At 44.2% G+C, this 12,003-nt stretch overlaps 1 protein-coding gene across 3 annotated transcripts in view; it reads right to left on the bottom strand.

Annotated features, from left to right (window-relative positions):
* tiam1b (TIAM Rac1 associated GEF 1b) overlaps positions 1-11,829 on the bottom strand; it is a 47,093-nt gene extending 35,264 nt beyond the window's left edge. The window contains exons 1-2 of one of the 3 annotated variants that reach the window (XM_035155106.2): positions 11,672-11,829; positions 5,106-5,198 (exon numbers count right to left, since the gene is read on the bottom strand). The gene's annotated coding sequence lies outside the window, so the exon portion shown is untranslated. Of the gene's footprint in view, positions 1-754; positions 946-5,105; positions 5,199-11,671 lie in introns of those variants that run through there. The other 2 variants (XM_035155107.2, XM_035155108.2) reach the window with 2 other exon arrangements.
* Between the last annotated feature and the right edge of the window lie 174 nt (positions 11,830-12,003).

Below are 12,003 nucleotides of genomic sequence, written 5' to 3' on the forward strand. Positions count from 1 at the left end.
AATACATTTCCATAACTATGACACCAGATGACCACTTCTCGCCCCTCTCCCCACCGCAGGAGTCACACAACAGGCTTTCCAACACAAAGCTGGAATTTTAAATGAACTCACACATCATAAAGTCCCCCTGCGCCCCTCCAGGATGCACCCTGGGAATTCTCCTTGACTTTGACCATCTCTCAAATTTGCAATTCATCATCTCTCCCCTTTCTTGGACTCGCCAGCACCGACCTGCTGCTTTGTCATTACAACGACACAGACACGAGCTGCATTGTCCGCGTCTGACGCTGAATGGGGAGCAACACAATGGCTCGCGGCCGCATGCAGTTGGAGGTAAAGTTGTGTCCTACAGGTACAAACATGAGGTGGCAAACCCCACCCTAAACACAGGCTGTGAAGACCCCAGCAGCACACACAAATACAAATACACCAATTTCTAAAATAAGAGCATGTGAATGGAAACTAATGAGAAAAAACAATGTGGTGAGATGATGAATCTTGAAGACACTTTACTCCAAAAAGCCAAACCCTGATTTAGAGAAGCTTTGGTTGCAACTGACAGATTTAATTACAGAGAAAACTAGGTTTGCAGAAACACACACAAACATTGACTCAGTGTGTGTGACTGAAAGATGTGTTATTTAGCACCTCTTCTGGAAAGTGGGAGGTTTGGGGCTAGAAAACCATTTGTCTCCTCTATCTGCAAACACACAACCAAACACTGGTGCAAAGATGCAAAATAGGATAAACTTACCTCGCTGTGCACTACTATGTAGTGTCACTCCTCCCTTTGCAGCCACGAGAAATCCCAGGCATCACTAAAGGCTAAATTTCAAGCTCCACATGAGGGGATGATTGATACTTCTTGTGTCCACAGCAGACTGACTCCTATATGCAAGGATGAGTTGAAGAACTGAGGGAGGAAGGGAGGGGAAGGAAGGAGGGAGGGGGTGTGACTGTTTGTAAATCTCCCCTCCTCCTCCTCCTCCTCCTGCTGCTGCTGCTGCCGACTCTTTCACACTCTCCGCTCCCTCCTTGCTCCCTCCTATCCTTCTATAATTCCACCCCCCCAACTACAAACCTAGTGCCAGCAGGAATGTGTGTTCCCTCCCTCGTCTCCTCCGTAATTGCCCCTCCACTCCCCAAAAGAAAAGCATCATGTTTGCACAACATGTTGCAGAATTCTTATTGTAAAAATAGTAATAAAAAAAAAAGGAAAGTAAGATGAACTAAATCAAATTAAGAGTGATATTCAGAGTTTAGTCTGGATCAGTATAAGCTTAAACGTAAACGTAACATAATTTATGCCGAGAGAGAAAATAATTTGAAATCCACGTCTTTACTTTCTGGCTTACAAGAAAATAAAACGTCATTCCAGGAAAAATCTAACTAATTGTCTCTTTGCCTCCGAGGCGGCGAAGGCTGAGAGGTCGGAGCCTTAATGTGTTGCAGTGCATATTTAGGAGAATTCAGCCGCAGCCCAAAATGGACCTGTGAATGAGCGAGAGGCTGGGCTTGCTGTTGTCATAGCACCAGTGATGTCGTGCGGCTATCACGTCAGCAATGACAACGGCGCCTGCCCTCCGTTTTCTGAGATGATGGAACCGGCAGCAGGGAGCAGGGGGGGGAGAGGGGCAGGGGAGGACGGAGGAGCGAGGGCACGGAAGACGTCTGTTCAGCTGCAGCTCTGCATCATGAGCTCCGGCAGCAGCAGCTTTGCATGCATGCACGGCGAACGGCAGAAAAAAAACAAACCCAGAGCTAATCAAGGGTGTGCACCTCCACGTAGAGGAGAGGCAGAGGCTGCGTTTATCTCAGAGGAGTCCGGTGAATTGAAGTGAATTGCCATGTCTAGACTCTGTGATGACTATGACCAAAATAAAAAGGCACTCAGCACCGTGGTCAGACTGGCTTCCTCTCAACGCAACTTCATGTCCTGCCAAGGTTGTGACCCTGATATTAAATTAAAGCACTGGGGTTGCGTAGTAAAGGCAGGAATGTCCGGTCTGCAGAAGGAACCAGACACAACAACACAAGCACTTATCTAATCTCTGAGCTCGATTGCACACAGGTGATCTGTCAGGATAACTGATTTTTTTTTTTGGGGGGGGGAGTATTTGTGCCAATTTCCTCTGTTCAATTAGTGATTTGTTGGCACATGGTCCAGTGACATCAAAAGACTTGGAAGCGCAGGCTGCAGTCTGAAGACATGATATCAGAGTATTTCCTGGAGGGAGCACGTTTTTATAGAAGTAACTGAAAACCAAATATTAAACTTCTAATAATAATCCTGTAATATTCTTATTAATTTAGTAAGTTTGATGAATGTTTTACAGAAAAGATCTGCTTATCTCCTCGCACCCCCCCCCCAAAGAATTCTTGGATCAGGCAGCAGTGCAATAAAATGTCTATCAGTGAATGTGGACTAATGCTGAATCCACGTCTGCGCTCACCACAGGCATTTTAGAAATGTAGATTGCTCTGCTCAGAGCTCAGCTAAACAAACACAGCTTTCTCATCACCGCCACCGGGCTATTAAACCCCCGCGCTGTCCGCACTCAATTTAGGATCTGATTGAGCCGGACGTCCAATACATTGACAGGGCCGTTCAATACCGCGGGAGCAATTGGGCAAGTGAGACGATGGTTACAGATCCACGGGCAACACTTCGGACTGCTGATGCTGTTCAGGTGTCACAAGCAACTGCAATCACTGCCAATCACCTTCAGGACAACACAGAGAGAAACAGCTGAAGGTGGCGGAATGACAGAAGTCCATTAGTCGGGATTTACAGTGAGTTGTCCGACTGTGACGCTTCACAAAAACTGCAACAACCGTAAAAAAAAAGAAAGAATATTCAATATCATTGTTTGAATTAGATGAAAAAAAGAGCCTGCAGAAACATGTATCCAATATTTTTCTAAATACTTAGAATGAACTGAAGACAAAGCATTGTTTTAATGTAAATTCTGACTTTAACAAAAGTTAAAATTAACTCTGGTTTCCCCAGGACGCCCCACAGGTCCTGCTTTATTTCTGTATGTGTTGAAGCCCCTGCCAGTAAAAAAACAGCTGAATCAGTCACCACCGTTCGCAGCAAGGACAGTGTTCTTTGTTTACGGTGAACTAAATAAGTTGTGTTCCGCAATTAGAGCCGTGACGTGCATCTGTCCCGCTCTTCCCTTTACACAGACCTCCCCTGCAGGCAGAACAAACAACTGCTCGTACCTCTTCTACACAATGGTCCGGCCAAGTGAAGGCACAGCGTCCCCGCCTTCAGCAGACTGTAAAAGAGCCACTAGGTGACTCATTACCCCCCAAAACCCAGTTTGAGCGTCAGCGTGATTGATTTCTTCAAAACAAATTTCGAAACCTGCCATTTTTAGGGAACATGGAGATTGGTCACATTACTCCTTGATTATTTGCTCTGAAGTGAGTCGACGGGCCACTTTCTGAAGGAGCCCACATGTTACATGTCTTGTAAGCTAAATCGCAATAAAGGTCAGTTAATAATTGACTACACACTGCTTTATTACAGCAATCCCGAATAGACCACAGGGCGACACTTCAGTCGAGATGATGTAACTGTAACGTTGAAGCCTCTATTGTGTAATGAATTAAAGCGAACGACTATACGAATGGAGTGCAGTCGACGTAAAGACACACACAAAGCTAATTTCAATACAGGAGGTCAAGACAGGACTGTAGAACAACACAGAACAATAAAACTATTACTAGAAAGAGTAGCAGGTCTATCCCTGACCAGGGTAATGTAAGGCCTGACAATGTGCCGAACACTTTCTAGTCTCGCACCAGTGAAATCCTCAATTAACATACAGGAGATGAGTATTACCCACAAATAGGCATCAAGATGTAGATTCAATAACTTTGTTGTTTGTGGATTCAAACCTTATTCTCAAGACTGTCCACAAAGCCACTGGTCCACATGTACAAACACTCACTTTGAACCTGTATGCAGCGTCTGAATCCACAACAACATTGCAAATGGAATCCATCGCCACAGCCCCCTCGTGCCCATCTGAAAAAATAAATGATCCATTGTGCTGAAAAAAGGAACAGCGTGTACAAGTGATATCTAAAAATAAATAAATAAAAATGCAAGTATTATGCAAGACATAAAAGCAGTAACCCTGAGCCCGGGTAGGGATCATTAGTGGAGGACCCAGTGGTCTCCTGCAGTGAGTTGCCTCTCCAGACTCAACATCAAAGACAGCGGTACAGAGAAGGAAATCACTTAGAATGCGGAGAAGAGGCTGGAATTGATTGGTCAAGACTCAATCTATGCAGCAAAGGTGGCTCTCAAATATTAGTTATTAAAGTGTTCTCCCCTTAAAAAAGCTGCCGGGTCGGGTCAACTGCAAACTTAAACCAAAAAAATACTGTTAAATGACACATCTCCATTGCTTTAACAACATTTCAACATATTATATATAATTATTTTGTTGTTGATTATTAAGGTAATTATTTCTTGTATAAATACATTAGTCTTTGGGAAATAGTGTAAAATGTCCATTACAATATCTACGAGCTTATGGGTCATTTTGTCCAATTCACATTTGAAGAGGTTGTAACCCGTTAATATTTTGTGTTTTTCTTGCATAAATCAGTGGAAACACTCACCGTTTTTAAACTGAATACATTTTCGGTCAATTTACATCCATACTAAAGCAAACTAGATACTGGACATACTTACACTTCTTTTTCCAATCAAATTCGGTCTTTTCAAGTCTTATCCTCAACATTTTGACCTACATTATCACCAAACTCTTTATTGAGAGGTTCAAATGTGGACCCAGAGCAACTGACCATCGTTACATATCAGAATCACCTTAAGCAAATAAAAAATACCTGAAATATAGTCAAAGGCTACATCCACACTATTAAGTTTCCGTTTTAAAATGAAAACAATCTCCATCCAGATGTAAACAGGAAGCAGTCTGCTCTGCAACCGGTTGCTTCCTTGAAGAAAATGCCACGAACCAGGAAAGACCAGGGATTTCCTTCCTGGTTTGTGGTCCAGGTGGAAAAGTTCCTGAAGGTAAGTGATAGAGATGCTTGTAGTTTGTTGTCCATGTCCCACTTACCTGTGGCAGGCGAGTCGTGACTGATAAGATCCAATCAGGAGGTGGGTATGGATGCCTACGTCACTGTTTCCAAAAGTCTCCATTTCTGCCCATCTAGAGTAAAACAAGGCAGAGTTTTCAAACTAAAATGGGGACACAAGAGTTTCTTAAAGCCTCAGAGTACTGTGGACTCCAGGTGTAAACACAGCAAAAGGGAAGAGTTTTAAAACTTGAATGTATTAGTTTGGACGTAACCTTACTCTAACCCCTCCATGGTGTATCATAACCTTAGCAGTTTAATGCACTTAGTATCTATTATTCATTAAAAAAAACACAAGGCTCTATCGGCCATGTGAAGCTGATGATCATCATGATGTGTGGTTCCGACAGCCGGTCATACATTCCTGCTCGCAGCTCCGAGATAGGAGGAGGAGCAGAGCTGTGATGAGGCCTTTTAATGCTCATCTGTCATGTGTTTCAAAGCCCCATGGCCATTGTGGGGAGCGAGTATCAGAGAGCTACTGAATACCATCCACTAGTCCGCAGATACAGAACACAGCCGTTCTCAGGCGTGACCTGTGGATAACCAGAGAATTGGCTACAGAGTTTACCCAGAGTTTGCCTTTGACACATGCACAAGACAGCGGGAGGTTTTCTGCACAGACGCATTGAGATATTCAGAGATTCATCAAACCCCCCACACACACATACGGTGAATCCAGTGCAGGATGCCTGGATTTCTACGGACACTATACCAGGAGGCCAGGTGTTCACACGTGAAACTCCTCTGCAGAAAATACGATAGGAACTGCAGAGTTCAGTGCATGTCTGAAAGCAGCTACAGTATATTGGCCTCTCACTTTGGAGTTGTAGTAGCCAACTGTAAATGGAAGGGAATCTTTTCAGAACTCACCTTTCTGAGGCTACTACAACCTCAAAGGAGGCTTTGAAGCTGGAGTCAATACACAACAGTGAAGGCGAGTCTTGTTCATTCATGGTGAACACTTGTTTACTAGTTTCCAAAAGGTGCAAGCCACAGCCACAGAATAGACTTCTTGACTTTGAGGTGAATGTTAATTCAGGTCTGTAATAATTCATAGGAAAACTATGCTTGAAAGTCAAGCTGAGAATCATACCTTGCTTTTCAAGGGCTAGTGGAACACAGAGTGCGTCAATGTCACTCTAACGTGCAGCTCTGCCAGAAGGGACGGCCTCTGGAACGCATCTGGCAACAAACCTTGGCAAAGCACAGAGATGCTTTCTTTCCAGATTATGCTGATTGTCAGCACATCATGAATTCATCATGACCTCAATGTCAGATGCTGAATCACGTGGCAGCTTCCAGTCTTCTGCGATTTGTGATAAGTGAGAAAATTATGCAAGGCTCTTTAAATGTAAGTGATATGTTCAAGAAGGGTTTTTAAAGATTCTGTCACATCAGCATGTTAGCAGCACACGAGCCAGAATGAAACGATGGACGTGGACAATGTGACAGATTGTGGAGAACAATGGGACTCCTCTTTTCAACTTTCCAAAGATGGAGGAAGACAGACGGATACAGCAGCACATCAATAGTCCTCTCTAATGGAGACAGATGTCCTGTCAGGAGGAACAAGGGAGCACCGAGCTCGGGTCTGAAACTCAATACAACATGGATGTAAACAGAAGTTGTCCTTTATCCGTCAGCTTGAGCCGGAGAGGGAACAAAGACCGCCCAATGTCAAAATGTGATTATATGATATGTGTTCTGAGAAATTAATTGGATAACATTATTTCTTGCTTATGACAACATGGAGTCTGTCTCAGTCTGATACGAGCAATCTGGTGTTTTGTGCAGAAAGACAGTTGATAATTGTCACAAGTAAACTCTGGCAATCGTTCAGTGGAAACTGCACTGTACAGACAGGACCACACACAGCTGCAGCATCAGCACTGTTGTGAGGGCTGCTCCATTGCAGGATTTGTATGGAAGAAGGCCAGACTCCTCCAAATCGTTTGGAACAGCAAGGCCAATCCTTTTGTTTCTGCTGTAAACTGAACACATTTGCATTTTAAGATCATTCAATTGGATATGAATTTCAGCTTTTATTTCCTGGTATTTACATCGAGATGTGTTTAAGAACAAAGACTTGTTTTGGTTTAACACGCCTTTTGCTTTGGAGTAGTAGCCAACAGTAAAGGGAAGATACTATTTTCCGAGGTTACCACAACCTCAAAGGAGGCTTTGAAGCTGGAGTCAATTCACAACGGTGCAGGTGAGTTGGCGTAATTTGTGGGGAGCACTTGTTTACTTGTTACTCCCAAGATGGAGGCCACAGAATAGACTGTTTGACTTTGATGTGAATTTTGATTTAGGCTTGTAATAATTCATGGGAAATCCCCGTGTCTTCACTGTTGAAAGTCGAGCTGAGAATCATAAAAAAAAAAATGGCTCTGCTATATGCGTGAGCTCAGGGTTAAACACACCCATTTTTTCAACTGAGCAAAAATACCAGAACGTGTGAGTGACAGATGTTTCTTGTTGTGCAGCTGTTGCCTTTCAGATCGATTGTTTGAACATTAAATCGCTCTGAACGTCTACTCTTGTTTTTAGCCTCGCGTTTCACCTGCGAAGACAGCATTTGATGTTAAAAAGAATAAACCTGGAGACCAGAGAGCTGTCAAGCAAACCATTTTGAAGCTGGGAAAACAAAAGGAAAAGTGTTCAAAGGCATTGCACACACATTGGGCAAAGCCAACTACCAGAACTTGGGAATGTCCTGAAGATGAAAGAAGCTGTTGGTGAACCGGGCAACACACAAGACGGCAGCAGCGGTAAATGACAGAAACAGTGACCTCGCCACCAACCTACAAAGGGCCGGACTGAAGGTATCACAATCTAATGTTTATGGAAAACTTTATGGCAGAAAAACATCCATATCACAAGATGCAAACCACTCATCAGCAGTAAGGATCTGAATTCAAATGTGCAAAGTAAAACGTAACAGACATGAGCCACAAAAGCTCTGGAACAAGGTTTTATGAATTGATGAGAACAAGTTTAACCTCCACAAACTGATGAGCAAAAGGATCTGCTCATGATCCAACACATACGAGCTAATCTCCGAAGCATGGTGGAGGGGGAGCTTGGGGTCGCAAGGAATCACTAATATTTACGGATGCACGATGGTATCAGCAGCGAGAAATTAAAAGTCTACAGAAACGTTTTCTCAGCCAATTTCAGACCAAATGGGAGGAACTTAATCACGCAGCAAGACAATGACTCAGAAAACCCAGCCAACACAAGAAAGGGCTTCAACGGGGAGTGGAAGGTGTATGACTGGCCAAATCAATCAATGCACCTTAACTCAGTGAAACGTGCATTTCACCACCCGAAGAGGAGACTGGGGGGATGTCAGAGCAACAGCCTAACACCCTAAAATATACTGTTTTTTCACAGGATATAAAGCAAGGGGGAGCAAATCCATATGTTAGAGGCTAGAAACAGCAAATCGTTGACACTTAGTCAATGACTTCAATGATTTCTCTCCTGGTCAGCTGACCCATTGATCAGGTGATTGTATCAACACTAAAGTATTGAGAGGTTAAAATTAATTTCTATGATTTAATGAAAAAAATAACTAAAAATTTGGAACTCATGTCTCTGACCAGAGCTTCAATTCAGTTTCAAGAAACTCGAACACCACTCAAGCCCAGAGTTTGTTCAAATATTTAAACAACTTGGCCAGTTGGATCTAACTGGACAGTGGAGGAGTATATAGAGATAGATGTGGTCATTTCATTATTAAAGCCTAATGGGAAGAATAATGGAACAGTAAGATGGTATTTTCATAGCGAATCAAGAGGCTTCAGCTCAGTTCAAAACCCTCACCGGTGAGAAAGATTTCCTGCTTTCTGGTTGTGCTCCAACTTCTCTGCTAAATATTTCCACAACAACCCACCTCTTCATATTTGCCGACTTGTTCTCTCACACACACGACTATGTAAACCAACACTAGGATGCAAGTGATTTCACTCTAATCTAACAGGAGATAGAAGAAGTCAAACATCGTGCAAAAACACACAAGTCATTTTGGCATTAACAATTTACACTCCGAGTGATACAGTAGTTAATGGGGAGTTTGTGTTGGTATGAATGGCCTGTGTTGGTGCCATCACACTGAGCTCCGTTTGCTATTCAAGCAAAACACTAGACTGTCTTCAGTATTTACTTTGCACCGCTTTGCAAATGAATGGAGAGTTATGTGCAAGTAGGATGGAGATGAATAATTCACAAAGAGCACTTACCGGGGTAAAATTATGCGCATTTCAAGAAATCATCTGTGTTTGGTCGTGCACTTCGGTACACGCATGAGGAACAAAGTCGTGGTCTGTGCAAAAAGCCAACAAATTACCATATGAATGTGTGGACATTCTTTCATGTGTTGCTACAACAGTGGATACGCTGCCTCAAGTTGGTCTGACATCGGAGGTCTCTGATGCAGAGTTTAAAGAGTGTGGACGCAAGCCAGGGGCTGGGGGGGGCAAGAAGACCAGTTACAACTCGACGAAGACAGACACGCACACACAGAGGGTGAGGTCCCTGTGCAGGCACGTCACACAGGTGGGCTCAGGTTTCCACCCTGAGGACACATCACTGAACACCGAGGACATTCTGCCGGATGTCTTCTTCCCGTGGACGATTCACTCAGGCTGCTGCAGAAGGTCATAACCTCTGCAACCCTGCAAGTCCTCCACAGAGTGATTCATAGCCATCATCCACTGCAACAACTGTCCCATTCAACAAGTTTGAACTTAAAAAAAGGATTAAAGCATCTGTAAGTGTCAAATATATTTTGGCAAAACAATTGCTGGAGGTATCAATTGAGGCAAACAGTGGGTATTTGATGCTACGAATTGGACTTGGCACCAGAATTCGTTGATGCAAGATGAGACTGCGTTGCTGCAAAGGTTCCACCAGAACAAATCTGAATAAAGTTTTGAAAATGACAACAACATACAAAACATGCACTGAACTATAAGAGCATCATCTACACTAATGTTTAATTTTCTCTCTGGCGCCGGTCGTATCAACTTAAGAGTCCTCAAACATCTGTGAAGTAAAGAAAACGCTGCGGTTTGAAGGCTTGTTTATACACATATCTGCAGATTGATAAAAAATGAGGCTGGGGATGGTTGAACTCAAAAGATACATGAGGATCATATCACTTTATAAGTCATTGGTCGGTCACATTTCACTGCAGCTTTAATCACTACAAACCTTTTTTAGTTTATTTATATTCTAACTCTTACTTTATTTAATAGTGCAAGACCAATTTTCTGTCTATGAAATGTCAAAACAAATCAATACTAACAATAGATTATTTTTGCATTGTATATAGTACTGCTATCTTTTTACAGGTGTTAATATGTATATCCTCCTTATTACTTATTACTGCTTACTATCCCATTTGCTGCTGTAACATGTTCCCTGTACTGGGACCAATAAAGGAGTATCTCACCTTGACAGTTAGGATGTTATTTATCACATATCTTTTCTCTGGTGTCCAAACCACCTTAAGGTAAATGCAGACATATATATAATGGATTGTTTGTGGAGCAGACAGGTCAAACTGGACAAACCACAAACACCAGCTGCTGCCTGAGAGGAAGCTGCACCCTTTGCCTCCAAGCATTGAAATCTACATGTCACTTGGAAGGACACATTGCAGAAAAAAACAATTAGAGCAAATGCTGCCTATAGGAAAATATTAGTCAGCAAAAGTGACTGACCAAGCCCATTAAAAATGCTTACTTATAAATAAAGATATACCATTAGAAAACCAGTCGTAACCTGCACAGTACAACCAGTGGAAAGTCACCTCTGCAGCCTTCAGCTCAGGATGAGCACCATCACCAGTGGCGTCTGCGTGACAGGAGGACAACACTTGGTTCAGCAGCAGCAGTGACGCTGCAACAAACTTGACACCTCGAGGTCATTTGAGTTAAAGCAGCTGCACAACACGAGCTCTCGCCTTTCAGATGAGTCACCTGCACACGATCCGGTCACCGAGGTGTAAATACAGCGTCCGCACGGAGACATGCGACGAGCCCGTGCTCCACGCAACAATGTACCGCACCGAGGAGGCTACGGGAGGAGATGACCAGGCAGACGTGTGCACACACCTCTGGGATCCGGGCAGGGACTCCTCGCTGGAGGCGGGGGGGATTTTCATGTGCATGTAAATCCAACATCCTGCAGCTGCAACATTGTGCAGGATGCGGCATACAAGTGCAGGGCTATTAGAATGTGTGGACATGCACGGTAACCCCCCGCTGCTGCATGTGCACGCGTCATCCAGCTGCATGACATGTTTTTCAACCACCGCATCACCGAGCGGATTCTGATGGCGGACACCGGCTGCACAAAGGCGCAGTTCCTCGGCCTCGTCCACCGACACGTCGCCTCGGTGCAGCCGCGTCCGTCTCCTCGGATCAAACTTGTATGATTGAGTGACGCGCTCATGCGTCCCGGCGGCGCTAGGACCACGCAGAGGCGGGATCGGACATGCGAGCTCCCCGGTGTCCCTCCGCTGCTCCAAACGTACCTGTCACCGCCGCTCGCGAGTCCCGGCTGCGTCCCCGTCATGTTCCACACGCTGACCGTCCGTGTGTGTGTGCGCGCGAGACCCCGCCGCTGCCTCGTCCACGGACCATGCGTGTTGTTTCCACCGCGCGCGCAGGGGCGGAGTCCGCTGGCCCTGGAGACGGCGCGCGACTGGATCACGAGAATGTCACTTATTCTTTGTGTGAGCCAATCAGCTGCTCAGCTCCGAGGAGACCAGTGAGAAGATGATGATGATGATGATGATGATGATTATTATTATTATTAATATATGTAAAGTTTACGTATACTATATAATTTGTATTTCATCTGGAC

The sequence above is a fragment of the Hippoglossus stenolepis genome, chromosome 4 (assembly GCF_022539355.2).
Source record: "Hippoglossus stenolepis isolate QCI-W04-F060 chromosome 4, HSTE1.2, whole genome shotgun sequence".
Taxonomy (NCBI): domain Eukaryota; kingdom Metazoa; phylum Chordata; class Actinopteri; order Pleuronectiformes; family Pleuronectidae; genus Hippoglossus; species Hippoglossus stenolepis.